The following is a 16,710-nucleotide window of genomic DNA, read 5'->3' as shown; positions in this document are numbered from 1 at the left end:
CACTCAATGTCTAGGTTTACCCCCACTGTACTCACACCCTACCATGCCCTTGACTGTACATTATACCCTGAATCTATCCTTCCACACCCAGAAATCTGCTCCTTTATTCTCTGTTCCCAAAACACTAGACGACCCCGTTCATATAGCCTTTAGCCATACCCTCATCCTACTCCTCCTCTGTTCGTCTGGTGATGTAGAGGTTAACCCAGGCCCTGTGTGTCCCCAGACGCTCTCATTTGCTAACTTCTGTAACCGTAATGGCCTTGGGTTCATGCATGTTAACATCAGAAGCCTCCTCCCTAAGTTTGCTTTAGTCACTGCTCTGCCAACCCTGATGCCCTAGCCATGTCTGAATCTTGGCTTAGGAAGGCCACCAGAAATTCTGAAATTTCCATCCCCAGTTACAACATTTTCCATCAAGACAGAACTGCTAAAGGGTGCGGAAATGCAATGTACTGTAGAGATAGCCTGCAGAGTTTTGTCATACTATCCAGGTCTATGCCCAAACAGTTCCGAGATTCTACTTTTAAAGATCCGTCTCTCCAGAAATAAGTCCCTCACTGTTGCAACGTGTTATAGACCCCCCTCAGCTCCCAGCTGTGCCCTGGACACCAAAGGTGAATTGATATCCCATCTATCGCCAGAGTTCATAACTGCTAGTTGACCTAAATTGGGATATGCTTAACACCTCGACCGTCCAACAATCTAAACTAGATGCCCTCAATCTCACACAAATGATCAAAGAACCTACCAGGTACAACCCCAAATCCGTAAATATGGGCACCCTCATAGATATCATCCTGAGCATCTATCCCTCTACATATGCCTCTGCTGTTATCAACCAGGATCTCAGTGATCATTGCCTGTTTCCGTTATGGGTCTGCAGTCAAATGACCACCCCTAATCACTGTCAAACGCTCCCTAAAACACTTCTGTGAGCAGGCCTTTCTAATCGACCTGGCCCAGGTATACTGGAAGGATATTGAACTCAGCGCGTCAGTAGAGGATGCCTGGTTGCTCTTTAAAAATGCTTTCCTCACCATCTTAAATAAACATGCCCTTTCAAAAAATATAGAACTAAGAACAGATATAGCCCTTGGTTCACTCCAGACTTGACTGCACTTGACCAGCCCAAAACCCCCCTGTGGCGTACTGTGCTAGCATCGAATAGTTCCCGCGAAATGCAATTTTTCAGGGAAGTCATGAACCAATATACACAGACAGTTAGGAAAGCAAAGGCTAGCTTTTTCAAACAGAAGTTGGCACCCTGCAACACTAATTCCAAAAAGTTTTGGGGCACTGTAAAGTCCATGGATAATAAGAGTACCTCCTCCAAGCTGCCCACTGCGCTGAGACTAGGAAAGACTGTCACCACTGATGAATCCACTATAATCAAGAATTTCAATAAGCATTTCTCTACGGCTGGCCATGCTTTCCACCTGGCTACCCCAACCCCGGTCAACAGCTCTGCAATGGGCATTTTGCAACAAAGCCTCCTTCCATCAAGCTGCAAAAATACCCGTGTAAAACTGACTTCTCTGTTGCCAATGACTGGAACTAATTGCAAAAATCACTGAATTTTAAAAAATGAAAACCTGTGGATGTAATTCAAGACCTACCTTCAAACTCCGTGCCTCTTTGCTTGACATCATAAAAAACTTTAGCCAAATACATTTAAACTCAGTTTTCACAATTCCTGACATTTAATCCAAGTAAACATTCCCTGTCATAGGTCAGTTAGGATCACCAATTCATTTTACGAATGTGAAATGTCAGAATAATAGTGGAGAGTGATTTTTTTCTGCGTTTGTTTTTCCATCACATTACCAGTGGGTCAGAAGTTTTCATACAGTCAATTAGTATTTGGTAGCATTGCTTTGAAATTGTTTAACTTGGGTCAAATATTTCAGGTAGCCTTCTACAAGTTTCCCACAATAAGTTGGGTGAGTTGTGGCCCATTCCTCTTGACATGGCTGGTGTAACTGAGTCAGGTTTGTAAGCCTCCTTGCTCACACACGCTTTTTCAGTTCTGCCCACACATTTTATATGGGATTGAGGTCAGGGCTTTGTGATGACCCCTCCATTACCTTGACTTTGTTGTCCTTAAGCCATTTTGCCACAACTTTGGAAATATACTTGGGGTCATTGTCCATTTGGAAGGCCTATTTGCGACCAAGCTTCAACTCCCCTGACTGATGTCTTGAGATGTTGCTTCAATATATTTTTCTCCCTTGTGATGCCATCTATTTTGTGAAGTTCACCTGTCCCTCTTGCAGCAAAGTACCCCCACAACATGAAGCTGCCACCCCCGTGCTTCACGGCTGGGATGGTGTTCTTCTGATTGCAAGCCTCACCCTTTTTCCTCCAAACATAACAATGGTCATTATGGCCAAACAGTTCTATTTTTGTTTCATCACACCAGAGGACATTTCTCCAAAAAGTAAGATCTTTGTCCCCATGTGCAGTTGCAAACCGTAGTCTGTTTTTTTTATGGTGATTTTGGAGCTGTGGCTTCTTCCTTGCTGAGTGGCCTTTCAGGTTATTTCGATATAGGACTCCTTTTACTGTGGATATAGTAGATACATTTGTACATGTTTCCTTTGCTATTGTTCTGGGATTGATTTGCACTTTTCGCACCAGAGTACGTTAATCTCTAGGAGACAGACTGCTTCTTCTTCCTGAGAGATATGATGGCTGCGTTGTCCCATCGTGTTTATACTTGCGTACTATTGTTTGTACAGATGAACGTGGTACCTTCAGGCGTTTGGAAATTGCTCCCAAGGATGAACCAGATTTGTGGAGGTCTACAATTTATTTATGAGGTCTTGGCTCATTTCTTTTGATTTTCCCATGATGTCAAGCAAAGAGGCACTGAGTTTGAAGGTAGGCCTTGAAAGACATCCGCAGGTACAACTCCAATTGACTCAAATGACGTCCATTAGCATATCAGAAGCTTGTAAAGCCATGACATCATTGTCTGGAATTTTCCAAGCTATTTAAAGGCACAGTCAACTTAGTGTATATAAACTTCTGGCCCACTGGAATTGTGACACAGTGAATTCTAAGTTAAATAAAATGTTTACTGTCTGTAAACAATTGTTGGAAAATGACTTGGGGTGGCAGCTAGTGGTTAGAGCGTTGGACTAGTAACCGGAAGGTTGCGAGTTCAAACCCCCGAGCCGACAAGGTACAAATCTGTCGTTCTGCCCCTGAACAGGCAGTTAACCCAGGCCGTCATTGAAAATAAGACTGTGTCTTAACTGACTTGCCTGGTAAAATAAATAAATAAATAAAAACTTGTGTCATGCACAAAGTAGATGTCCTAACCGACTTGCCAAAAGTATATTTTGTTAACAAGAAATTTGTGGAGTCGTTGAAAAATTTTAATGACTCCAACCGAAGTGTATGTAAACTTCCGACTTCAACTGTATATCATGCTAACATGTCTTGTTTCATACCATTAGATTAACATATACCTACTCCAGTGGCATAATAAAGTGATCAGAATGGTACTTTGACCGTGGGAAGTATTTAGTTGGTGCAACATGTTTTGCAGTAATTATCTCAGCACAAGGGGGACACACATGAGCCAAGGTAAACAATGAACTCACAATGAAATCCTTTCATCGGTTTTATAATTGTTTGTAAATGCAATCTTAATCGGATTATTCACGTTACTCATTCAGCCAGCATCATTGTAATCAAGCACAGTGATCTGGAGAGATGGCACAACCTCTATTACTGTACACACAATGTGTCGACAGAGAAACAGACAACATCTCGTTTCCAGCATTGCCTTCCCCTGACCCCAAGAACAACTAATCCAAGGTTATGTCCATTTTCCTTCTGTTTCTCCTCTTTGTTTCCCTGATAATCAAAGTTAGCAGTCTAGGCAGTTAGCAACTGCAATTCTCTATTATAAAAAGGATTTAAACTTACCATGGTCTGTGGAAGGAAAATATGTTGTTCCTGCTGTATTTTAATCAAAAGCCTGCGGGTCAGAATGGAAACCAAAGAAGCCATCCATTTCATTTGCAGTGGAATGCTCTTCACAGAGCAGAGGGTCAGGAAACACAGAATGCAATACATAGCAATCATGAATTTTATTAGCAAGAATACAACTGAGTACAACTGACTTTTGGAGTTGACTATTGATTGGAAAAGTTCTTCACGTCAGTTTGCCTTTCATTTCAAAATATTCAGAATAAACAATGTTCAATTATTCTGAAAAGGCCTAATCAAAATCTCTACAAGGTTCTCTCAACTCTTCCTTAACTCAATCCAATGATTCAGCATATACAGTAACTATTTACTGTAAGTGATTATGACTAGAGAAGCACCAACCATATCATCATTAGTAATAATGCTCTGACAGCAGGGGAGTAGGAAGTGTGTCTCAGCCCCGTCTCTTCTCTTCCCAAACTGTCTAAAATGTCATTTCTGCTGCTGGTGTGAGAGTAAGTACTCACTGTTCTCCTATTAAATCAGACTCACTCAAGTCATACATGGTGATTATGAAAGCTTATTGATTTGTGCTGCACTTCTCACCCATTAACTTAATTAATTCTAAATTACTTATTAGCTGCCAATAGAAAGGCAAACTCAAAATGGCACAGAGTTAAAGAAATAATGTATTACGGAAGAAGTGTGTCAGTTTTGTCATCGCAGTCTTTAATTAACACACTACTGTCAAAACTCATAACATTTGATTATGGAAACAAAGAGGTTTAACAAAATGACAGACTTGGAAAGCAGGCAGTCGGAAATGTAGGTGGCTGAACATCGTTTACCAGGGGTGCCAAATGTTGTTTAAATATGACAATTCAATTTAACACGCATGTAGAGCACAAATTCTACAAAATCTGTCTGTATCCACTTGTCTGAACTATTCTTTATCTCTGATTACTCTAGAGCAGTAATATGGTCATTTAAATGCATGTGCATTTCTTCATTATATTGAATGCCAAATTAATTCAGTTAAACATTTTGACTTGCCTAGTTAAATAAAAATAAATAAATAAAACTGTTAGAGTGAGATTAACAATGCAGCAACATCCATAATTATTTTTCAAATCCCTTTTTACAAACCAGTGTCACAAGTTCTCCATACAAATGGGATGATAATACACAATTGTTTTAAATTACAAATCACAACAATCTGATATGTTCCACCAGTCCGGTTTGAAAAATTAGTTGAATGACAGATTTTCCATAAATGCATAAAATACTGTACATGCTTCACAACATGTACAATTATAATCTGTTGTGTGGTAAATTGTAATTGTGGAATTTAGAGGATTTAAAGGGGCAATCTGCAGTTGTTACATACATGTTTTACATGTAAACAAACACAGTATTGCCTCAAAACATGCATAAAAACATAATTTTGATATCTTGGATGGTCAATCCTTGCATTCATAGCTCTGTCAATGAATTTGTGAGTGGTTACATTTCTCCAGCCCCAACTTTTTACTAAAACAGAGGCTTGGTGCTTTTAGGGAAATGTGTTAAAAACTATTGATGAAACCCCTCTACCACTGGGCCTACTGTATGTGTATTGTGTAAATATGGTTGACCTGCATTTATATTCATTGAGATTGCTCCACCAGCAACACACAGGTCATTTGTCTTGTCAGCACTACCGAACCATTATAATCTACCTATGTGTGATCATACCTAATTGAATCCATTAGTCTTCAAATTAATAGTTAGGTTTATTGACTTCAATTAAATGTATGGCTTTTTTGTACAGTATACAAATTCACATGCAATTTCATTGACCTTACTAGTGATTGGTTCTACACTACAAATCAGAGATTGCTTAGACAGCACCTATGATAGCATTAATTCATCACCTGTACTCATCTCATACTGTACTCTATACCATCTACTGCATCTTGCCTATGCCGTTCGGCCATCACTCATTCATATATTCTTATTCATTCCTTTACACTTGTGTGTATAAGGTAGTTGTTGTGAATTTGTTATAATACTTGTTAGATATTACTGCACGGCCAGAACTAGAAGCACGAGCATTTCGCTACACTCGCATTAACATCTGCTAACCATGTGTATGTGACAAATAACATTTGATTTGATTTGTGTGAACGGATAATACAAATATGTGTTGTTTCAAATCACACATGATACAAAAAATGAAAAGTTTCTTTTTTTCAGGTTAAATGTAGTTCCATGACTTTACTCTAACACAAATAGCTCTCACACTATGGGAGAAAAGGAGAGTTGAAGTCCCGCAAATAATTTCATTTGCAGATTAAAAGGTTTGCACGTTGTGTGGGGTGTTATTGGAGAAGTGTTTGTGTCAGTGTGACAGCAGTGTCCATAATCTTGAAATTAATAAGCATATTTATTTGACAAGAATGAACCTAGTCACCCATAAATCATGTCAAACACCTGAACTCCAACAATTACATTGTTTTAAAGAAATCTAAATAGTAAAACAATGCATACATATGCATTTTATACATGACAAATATCTGCATTTAAGTAAACATTAAATTATTTATTCATCAGTGTCACAAACATGGGACATTGAAGAGCACCATATGAACTACTATATCTATCCGAGAGTGTCCAGATTTTTCTGCTTTTCCATTTTAGGAATTAGACCAGCACAAATAACACAAAATGTAAAACAGCATATTGAGATTTTGGTGGGTGAGTTAGAATTGGCAAACCTGGATGTGTAAGGTAGATTTTATATAAAATACTAGGTAAACGCCAGAAGAATGAGAAACACACTTAGCAGATTCAAAACAAGGAAGCCATGCCTAAACACAGCTATATCAACACCCTTCTTGCCAATTTAACAGGTCCATGTTGCTGCTGTCAATTGTGAGCAGCACATTTACCACTGCATTCAGTCTGAACCCCAGAATAAGCAGGAGGAGGACAGCAATAATAATAATAAGAAAGTTGCTTGGGTCAAGAAACACAAGTAATAGACTAGTGGAAATCTGTCCTTTGGTCTGATGAGACCAAATTTAAGATTTTTGGTTCCAACCGCCGTGTCTTGTGAGACGCAGAGTAGGTGAATGGATGATCTCCGCATGTGTGGTTCCCACAGTGAAGCATAGAGGAGGAGGTGCGATGGTGTGGGGGTGCTTTGTTGATGATACTGTCTGTGATTTATTTAGAATTCAAGGCACTCTTAACCAGCCTGGTTACCACAGCATTCTGCAGCGATATGCCATCCCATCTGGTTTACGCTAAGTGGGACTATCATTTGTTTTTCAACAGGACACTGACCCAAAACACACCTCCAGGCTGTGTAAGGGCTATTTTACCAATAAGATGAGTGATGGAGTGCTGCATCAGATGACCTGGCATCCACAATCACCCAACCTCAAACCAATTGAGTTGCACCACAGAGTGAAGGAAAAGCAGCCAACAGGTGCTCAGCATATGCAGGAACTCCTTCAAGACTGTTGGAAAAGCATTCCAGGTGAAGCTGGTTGAGAGAATTCCAAGCTTGTTTAAGTATGTCATCAAGGCAAAGGGTGGCTACTTTGAAGAAACTAAAATCTAAAATAAATGTAGATTGTTTTGAACACTTTTATTGGTTAGTACATGATTCCATAAGTGCTATTTCATAGTTTTGATGTCTTCACTATTGTTCTACAATTTAGAAAATAGAAAAACCCTTGAATGAGTAGGTGTGTCCAAACTTTTGACTGGTACTGTTTATTGTGTGTGAATGATGGAAGAGCCTTACCCCAGCTGTAGGTCCATTTGAGTGTGTGTGGTCCCTTAAGCCTGCACATCAACCAGCCTGGGACCATTGGAGACAAAGGATGCTTGCTCTCAAAGTGCTCCTTGAATGTATTCGAGTCTGCATCTATAAAGGTCAAGTACAAAATGGAGGAATTGATCATATTGTGGGTTACATTTAATTTAAAGTTGACACACATTATAAACTAAGCAATGTGATGCAACAAACTACTACACACATGAAAGACTGTACCACACAGGCCAGTACAATAGACTACACACGGAGAGGACCCAAAGGGCACATACAGTACCTAACCAATACTACTCACCAGACGTGTGGACTCGAGTCACATGACTTGGACTCGAGTCAGACTCCAGTCACAAATACGACTTGCAACTCGACTTTGACTTTAACACCAATGACTCGTGACTTAACTTGGACTTTTGACTCAAACTGACTTGATACCCTCCCCAAGCCCAAATATACAAAATTATTCTATTAAAAAAAGTGTGCAGTTCTTCAACTCTTCATTTAACGGATTACAGTTTGAACAGCAGCAAATGAAATTGGACAGCAGCCAATCAAATTGTGCCAACTGAGAAAAAGTTACGCGTGGCAGTGCAGAGGAATGTGGGTGAGTGAATTCAGACGAAAGATGATACCCAAAATTATTATTTTCGGATATAAAGACTACGCTGTAGTCAACAAAAAACGGATTGCCACTTGCAAAACATGTGGGAAGAAAATGACAGACGGAGGCGCAACAACTTTGTTTGACATTTGAAGCTGCACAAAGAACAGTAAATCGTGGCTAAAATAGCCGACAGCTTTAAATAACTTTGCTAGTGTAGCATGTAGGCTAACATAATATTAAATCAATGAGCCTCCACACAGTCAGTCAGTGCGGGAACATGATAATTTCACCTAAGATTGAGCTAAAACTGGCTAGGCACTTGGTGGCCTAAATCCTGTCTGTTACTGCTGTTCCTAAAACCATTGACATCTGTTAGCCTACTGGAACCACACCCACAGAGGGTTTGTGTTAAGGTTGGGCGATTGTGTACAAGCCTACAATGCCGGATTGGGCTCAATAGCGATTGTGGACAGTAGATAGCTATGGGGGTGGGTGGATGGGTGGGTGGGGGAGGGGGCTTTTTCATGGCTACCCATGTATATAAAGTTTATTTGGAAAGTAATAAATATATATTTAAAAGCATTCATGATTTGTGTAAATGTAATATGCTAACTATTACTCTTGTTAAAAATATGAAATGGTTTTACATTTGGTGAAGAGCACATTATGACTTGTTTAGGACTCGAAACTCAAAGTTTAGGACTTGAGACTTGCCTGTCTTGACTTGGGATTTGACTTAGGACTTGAGTTTTAAGACTTGAGACTTACTTGTGAATTGTAAAACAATGACTTGGTCCCACCTCTGCTACTCACCCAACACAGGGCAGGTGAGGACGGACCAGTGCTGCCTTGGCTCCAGTCTTCTGATTAGCAGCTGCTTCCTTCTTTGCAGAAACCTCCATGGCATCAGTCAACAAGTTCAACTTCAAATCAAATCAAATTTTATTAGTCACATGCGCCGAATACAACCTTAGAGTGAAATGCTTACTTACGAGCCCCTAACTGAGAGTGCAGTTTAAAAAAATATGGAAATGAATGAAAGACAAAAGTAGCAAGTAATTAAAGAGTAGCAGTAAAAAATGTACAATATATACAGGGGGGTGCCAGTACAGAGTCAGTGTGCAGGGGCACTGGTTAGTTGAGGTACTATGTACATGTAGGTAGAGTTAATTAAAGTGACTATGTTTAGATGACAACAGAGAGTGGCAGTGGTGTGGAGATGGGGGGGGGGGCAATGTAAATAGTCTGGGGAGCCATTTGACTAGGAGTCTTATGGCTTGGGGGTAGAAGCTGTTTAGAAGCCTCTTGGACCTAGACTTGGCACTCCAGGAGTCTTTGACAATTTTTAGGGCCTTCCTCTGAGATCACCTGGTACAACGGTCCTGGATAGAACGAAGCTTGGCCCCAGTGATGTACTGGGCTGTTCGTAGTGCCTTGCGGTCAGAGGCCGAGCAGTTGCCATACCAGGCAGTGATGCATCCAGTCAGGATACTCTCGATGTCGCTGCTGTAGAACCTTTTGAGGATCTGAGGACCATGCCAAATCTTTTCAGTCACCTGAGGGGGAATATATTTTGTCGTGCCTGCTTCACGACTATCATGGTGTGCTTGGACCATGTTAGTTTGTTGGTGATGTGGACACCAAGGAACTTGAAGCTCTCAACCTGCTCCACTGCAGCCCCGTTGATGAGAATGGGGGTGTGCTCGGTCCTCTTTTTTCTGTAGTCCACAATCATCTCCTTTGTCTTGATCACATTGAGGGAGAGGTTTTTGTTCTGGCACCACACGACCAGGTCTCTGACCTCCTCCCTATAGGCTATCTAGTTATTGTCGGTGATCAGGCCTACCACTTGTGTCATCCGCAAATGTAATGATGCTGTTGGAGTCATGCCTGGCCGTGCAGTCATGAGTGAACAGGGAGTATAGGAGGGGTCTGAGCATGCACCCCTGAGGTGCCAATATGTTGAGGGTCAGCGTGGCGGTTGTGTTGTTACCTACCCTTACCACCTGGGGGCGTCCCTTCAGGAAGTCCAGGAAACCAATTGCAGACGGATGTGTTAAGTCCCAGGGTCCATAGTTTATTGATGAACTTTAAGGGCACTATTGTGTTGAACGCTGAGATATAGTCAATGAATAGCATTCTCACATTGGTGTTCCTTTTGTCCAGGTGGGAAGGGCAGTGTGGAGTGCAATAGAGACTGCATAATCTGTGGATCTGTTGGGGCGGTATGCACATTGCAGTGGGTCTAGGGTTCCTGGGATAATGATGTTGATGTGAGCCATGACCAGCCTTTCAAATTGCTTCATGGCTACAGACGTGAGGGCTACGGGTCGGTAGTCATTTAGGTAGGTTACATTCGCTTCTTGGGGCACAGGGACGATAGTGGTCTGTTTGAAATATGTAGGTATTACAGACTCGGTCAGGGAGAGGTTGAACATGTCATTGAAGACACTTACTAGTTGGTCAGCGCATGCTCGCAGTACACGTCCTGGTAATCCGTCTGGCCCTGCGGCCTTGTGAATGTTGACCTGTCCAAAGGTCTTTACTAACATCGGCTAAAGGAGAGCGTGATCACACAGTCTTCCGGTACATCTGGTGCTCTATGTACATACGGTCACTGAGGGAACAACGTCATCGATGCACTTATTGATGAAGCCAATGACAGATGTGGTGTACTCCTCAATGCCATTGGAGGAATCCCGGAACATATTTGAGTCTGTGCTAGCAAAACAGTCCTGTAGCTTAGCATCTGCTTCATCTGACCACGTTTTTATTGATCTAGTCACGGGTGCTTCCTGCTTGAACTTTTTCTTGTAAGCAGGAATCAAGAGGATGGAATTATGGTCAGATTTGCCAAATGGAGGGCGAAGGAGAGCTTTGTATGCATGTATGTGTGTGGTGTACAGGTAGTCCAGAGTTATTTTCCTCATTGTTGCACATTTAACATGCTGATAGAAATTTGGTAAAACGGAATTAAGTTTCCCTCCATTAAAGTCCCTGCCTACTAGGAGCTCCGCCTCTGGGTGAGCGTTTTCTTGTTTGATTATGGCGGAATACAGCTCATTCAATGCTATCTTAGTGCCAGGCTCTGACTGTTGTGGGATGTCAACAGCTACAAATAATATAGATGAAAACTCTCTCTATAGGTAATATGGTCTGCAGCTTATCATGAGAAACTCTACCTCAGGCAAGCAATAGCTCGAGACTTGCTTAGATATCGTTCACCAGCTGTTGTTTACAAAAATACATAGACCGCCGCCCTTGTCTTGCCAGATGCCACTGTTCTATCCTGCCGGTACATCGTATAACCAGCAAGCTGTATTTTTATATTATCGTCGTTCATCCACTACTCCGTGAAGAATAAGATGTTACAGTTTTTAATGTCCCTTTGGTAGTTTAATCTTCCCAATATCTCGTCCAATTTACATGTCCAAAGATTGCATGTTTGCAAGCAGAATTGAGGGGAGTAGGGGTTTATTCGATCACCTCCAACTCCTCATTAGGCAGACCGCCCTCCGGCCTCTCTTCCTCCACTTCCTCTTCACGCAGATCATGGAGGTCGGAGCCTGTTCCCGAGGGAGCCGTATATCCTTCGCCTCGGGCTCGTCAGAGTTGTGAAAGAAGAAAAATTATTCTGCTAGTACGTGGTGTGTAATCGAGGTCCTGATGTCTAGAAGTTATTTTCAGTCATAAGAGACGGCAGCGGCAACATTATGTAGAAAAATAGTAAATTAATAAGTTACAAACAACGCAGATAAACAAACAAAAAAACACAATCTGTTGAGGGCACGTAAAACGTCAAACACATTCAACAGAACTTTCACAGACTCAAAGTGAGAGAAAGGCAGGAGAAGCTCTCTCTTGGTGACGACTCACCCACCCTGAGCGAGTCTGATCACACCATCCCTTCAAATTGCCATGCAGACGACCACAGCCCTAGCACCACAGCAGGATGGACAGGCAGGATCCACAAACTCAGCTGATCCCCGTCAGCCCCCGGGATAGCTATTCTGACAACAAATCAAATCAAATATTATTGGTCGTATACACATCGGGATACACATGGATCAGCATCCCACACCCACCAAAAACATACAAAACCCAGAGATTGTGTTCCTCATTGACTCAAATTGGAAATACATTGAGAATAAACCTTTTCCAAAACACAGTTGCTAAACTCTGGTGTCTAAACACCCGGTGTGTCCTGGAGCTGCTGTCAGAGGAAAGACTGGGGTCCCCCAGCCACATCATAATTGACACAGGCCCAAACAAACTGAGGGCCTGGCATTCAAGGGAGTGGCCACAGCATTCAAGGGAGTAATTGAAAAAGCTTCTTCCTCATTCTCTAACTTACAAGTAGTCATCTCCACTGCTACCACAAAAATACATTCACCCTGCCACCATACAGAGGGCGAATGCAAGCATTTCTCTGCCTCAAAACCTAAAGTCTACGTGGCCCACCACGCCACCCTGGACTTCAACTGCCCTTACCCAAACCAGTTGACCTCCCCCCCCAGGCCTGCCACCACTGCAGCAAGGTCCTCAACATAACAGCCACACATACAGTATGCCCAAGCCGTGAGCAGCGCAATAGGCCCCCCCCCCCCCCCCCCCCCCCAATACACCGGCCCAAGCCCCATCCTGCGACCTAAGAGGCATTTACCAGATGCTCAGCATGCTTTGCTGAGTCCAGGCCTAAACCACACAATAACGGTGGTCCAAGCCTAAACCACACAATAACGGTGGTCCGAGCCTAAACCACACAATAACGGTGGTCCGAGCCTAAACCACACAATAACGGTGGTCCGAGCCTAAACCACACAATAACGGTGATCCGAGTCTAAACCACAAATAACGGTGGTCCGAGCCTAAACCACACAATAACGGTGGTCCGAGCCTAAACCACACAATAACGGTGGTTCGAGCCTAAACCACACAATAACGGTGGTCCGAGCTTAAACCACACAATAACGGTGGTCCGAGCCTAAACCACACTAATAATGATGTGGTTGCAGCTACAGTGGGCTCCAAAATTACTGGCAATGCACAAACAATATAATTATAGAGAAACTCAAACTGATCATTGTTAATGTTTTAATGGAACCAACCAAAATCATACATGCACCTGGCAACCTTGGTTAGCGCGCACTGCACCCAACCTGCCACAGGAGTCGCTGGTGCGCGATGAGTCAAGGATGTCCCTACCGGCCAAGCCCTCCCTAACCCGGACAACGCTGGGCCAAAAGTGCATCGCCCCACAGACCTCCCGGTCACAGCCAGTTGAGCCTGGGCGCAAACCCAGAGTCTCTGGTGGCACAGCTGGCGCTGCAGTACAGCACCCTTAACCACTGCGCCACCCGGGAGGCGCGAATAATGATTTTAATTTCAAATTCAAAACCATTAACGAACTCAAAATAAAACAATCATGCCTAGAGAATCTGGAAAATCATGCCTTTCCATCAAAACAATTATGCTGGCAGAGCACACATTAATTAAGTGGCACGACCACTTTATTTTGAACTTTGAAATCGAACGTTCTCTGCCGTGCACAATTGTTGGAATCAGAATGGAATGTCTCTACATAGATGAGGTAGAAGCACTCCTTCATCTGATGATGACTCCTCTACGATTTTTCTTTTTTTTAGCTGCCTTCTTGTTCTTAGCAGATCCAGATTGACTCCCCCTATGGCTACCCTCTCTTCGGAAAGCCAGCCTTTTGCTAGATTGTGTCTTCTTCTTTTCCATTTCTAGTGCCTGCTTTGCTTGTGTGTAAATCCTTCAGAAGCTGGTTTTCGGAGGCCGGGTTTCGGATATGACCGGACGTCCTCTGGAGTTGGTAGTCCTTGCTGGGCAAGGGTGAGCTGGTGCTAGCATAAGTACTGGGCAGGTCTGTGTCTGAGCTCATGCTAGGCAGGGCTGGAATGCTGCTGGGGCCTGGCAGTTTGGTGCTGGTGGCCTGGCGGGGCTGAAATGGTGCTGGGGCCTGGCAGGTTGGTGCTGGGGCCTGGCAGGGTTGGAATATTGCTGGGGCCTGGCATGGCAGGGTTGAGTTCTGAATGGGGCTATCTGTAACGTACGATGGCGCAAACTCATTTTCCAGAAATACATCCCTATTGTAAGGTTGTACCCCAGACACCCTAAAGCCAGCCTGAATGTTCAAGGGGGTGGCAGCCAGAGGATAGGTGATTGCCACAATCCCAGAAATGTCATAAAGTGATATTGTCTTCCCAGGATTGTTCCTCATCCAGGCATCACACACGGTGTTGATATGCCTCTTTAGCGGCCCGTAGACTAACCTGTCTAAGCGTTAAAGCCGATGAGAGCAATGGGGTGGGAATGACAGCACAATTATGTCATTTTCTTTGGCATAATTGAGTCCATCAATGGACAGATGAGACTCGTGGTTTTGTTCAAAAGTAGTAAACAGGGCTTCTCCTTTGAGCACTTCGTATGCTCAACGAAATGTTTCAGGAAGTCAACAAAGTGCACATCTTTCATCCACCCAGAGGGATTTGCCGTTCCTATACTGCCAGGTGGCCTGTTGATCAGGAAATGATTGCGGAAGTTGACACGGGGGAATATAAAATATGGAGGTATACTATTCCCTGTGGCTGAGACAGCACAGGCCAGGGTGGTTCCCCTTTCAGCGAAGGTCAATGACCGTACTTGTTTGAATCCACGTCTGCCCACCACTTTGTCATGTTTCCTTACAGTGGTCACCCCAGTTTCATCGACATTCCATGTGTCTCCTGGTCCAAACAGATATCTCTGTAGCACTTATGCTACATTGTCGAAGAAAGCATTAACATTTTCTCTGTTGAAGCTACTTGCCCTGGCAAGGCTAGTTGGCTCTGGCTTTTTCAACGACAGCGTTGCGTGGCGCTTTAAGAAGCCTGTAAACCACTCCGGGCTGGCCTTTTCTTTTTCTGCCCATATTGGCGCGAACATCAGCTGGTGTACCACAACAAACTGGTAGGCAAGTCTTCTGACCTCACTTGGTGACAGACCAAAATAAATGTCAGCTGATCTAGTAATATACTGAACAAGCTGCATCTCCAGATCAGGTGAACCACTGTTGTTGGCATGGCTCTCTGACTTTCAACTTCTTCTCTGGTAACCAATCATTCGCTGTACTCCTGATTGATTTCACCTGCCTCACTTCCTTTAATGCCTTTAACATTATGCTAGGTGGTGTGCTAACCATCTTTCTTTCCTTCCCCTCTTTCTTTCCTTCCCTTCTTCATTCCTTCAAAAACACATTTCCTCATTGCAATTACATATTCATTACAGGCGTATTATTCCCATCTCCCTGTGGACTATCCTTGTTGCCACAATGCAATTCATAACACCACACTAAATTCATGACACTGTATGAAGTAGTGTGTGTAGATATACTGTCTCATATAGTAGGCATGTACTGTGTTAGTAGACACACACACCAGAGCCTGTTCATTTTATTTTACTAGGCAAGTCAGTCAAGAACAAATTCTTATTTTCAATGACAGCCTAGGAACAGTGGGTTAACTGCCTTGTTCAGGGGCAGAATGACAGATTTCTACCTTGTCAGCTCGGGGATTCGTTCTTGCAACCTTTTGGTCACAAGTCCAACACTCTAACCACTAGGCTAGGCTACCTGCCTGTCTTGTGTAGTCCAGGTGTTGCTCTAAACTATATGTATATATAATAATCTATTTACAGTAACATTTAATACTATTATCAGAGCTGAAGACTTGCCCCAAGGTCATTGAGACAACTTGCCCCAAACTGACATGTGTGCTAATGTTGGGTAAATCTTAAGGTTAGCTCAACATAGGACTGCAGCTAAAGTATCAAAAGACACGTTATTGTCTCTACTCAGTGCAAAAATAATAATTTTGAACGTTCATACCTAACAAAGTTTTATTGCATAAAATGTAAAGTGGCAATTTTTTACTTTTGAAGGGGAAAAATAAGAAACTTGTGCTCACCTCAGATTAGAGTGGCGTTGATGTGAACACATGTGAACAGGAAGTTGACTATAGAACATGTTGTCACACAAAGTAGCTATTTGATTTTTGAAATAGCGCATCTAGTGTTGGAGGAATGAACAGTTTGACAACTTACCTGTGCGACAACTTACCTCGCTCTCCCCTACATGAATTTCTGAGCTCCAAATTCAAGTTCAATTAAGCTACTTTCAGCCCATTTTATTATTTAAAATTGCAGGTGTTACATGGAAGACAAATGCATTTAGTTATGTTATTTCATTACCAGATCATAAGCCCACTAGGCTATGTCATTTTTTGTCATTGTATCCAGAATAATATCGTTGGGTGTTGGACAATAGTCTATCCTACACAATTGC

At 42.6% G+C, this 16,710-nt stretch overlaps 1 long non-coding RNA gene across 5 annotated transcripts; it reads right to left on the bottom strand.

Moving 5' to 3' along the window:
* Positions 1 to 4,650: 4,650 nt before the first annotated feature.
* LOC149985445 (uncharacterized) lies at positions 4,651 to 16,376 on the bottom strand. 5 transcript variants are annotated; one of them, XR_016482442.1, is made up of 5 exons: positions 16,334 to 16,373; positions 12,243 to 12,371; positions 9,180 to 9,289; positions 7,736 to 7,858; positions 4,651 to 7,471 (listed from the first exon to the last, which is right to left on the bottom strand). It is a non-coding gene; the product is annotated as an uncharacterized LOC149985445 (long non-coding RNA). The 5 variants fall into 5 exon arrangements; XR_016482438.1 differs by having other exon boundaries at positions 12,247 to 12,371; XR_016482443.1 differs by having other exon boundaries at positions 4,651 to 7,445; positions 12,247 to 12,371.
* Between the last annotated feature and the right edge of the window lie 334 nt (positions 16,377 to 16,710).

This window comes from Oncorhynchus mykiss, chromosome 1 (assembly GCF_057628025.1).
Source record: "Oncorhynchus mykiss isolate SJ-2025 chromosome 1, ASM5762802v1, whole genome shotgun sequence".
In the NCBI taxonomy this organism is placed as follows: Eukaryota; Metazoa; Chordata; class Actinopteri; order Salmoniformes; family Salmonidae; genus Oncorhynchus; species Oncorhynchus mykiss.
The sequence above is the reverse complement of the archived record's forward strand: the minus strand, read 5'-3'. Positions and strand labels throughout refer to the sequence as shown.